The following is a 425-nucleotide window of genomic DNA, read 5'->3' on the forward strand; positions in this document are numbered from 1 at the left end:
TATCTCAAATTTTTCATTACATGCAACTCTTGAGCATAAGTTTTTTATGCCCCATCTACGATAGTAGAGGGGCATTATGTTTTCTGGTCTGTTTGTCTGTCAGTCCATGCGTCTTTCCGTGCATCCGCTCATCCATCTGTCCCCCTTCAGGTGAAAGTTTTTGGTCAAGGAACTTTTTGATGAAGTTGACTCCAATCAACTTGAAACTTAGTAAACATGTTCCCTATGATATGATCTTTCTATTTTTAATGCCAAATTAGAGATTTTATCCCATTTTCACGGTCAACTGAACACAGAAAATAATAGTGCAGATGGGGCATCCATGTACTATGGACACATTCTTGTTTTTTATATATTATTGGATGTATATACATGAATGATGATACATTGTTGCTATATGGAATATTATTTGTTTGGGGATATTG

The sequence above is a fragment of the Mytilus trossulus genome, chromosome 14 (genome assembly GCF_036588685.1).
Source record: "Mytilus trossulus isolate FHL-02 chromosome 14, PNRI_Mtr1.1.1.hap1, whole genome shotgun sequence".
NCBI classification, from domain to species: domain Eukaryota; kingdom Metazoa; phylum Mollusca; class Bivalvia; order Mytilida; family Mytilidae; genus Mytilus; species Mytilus trossulus.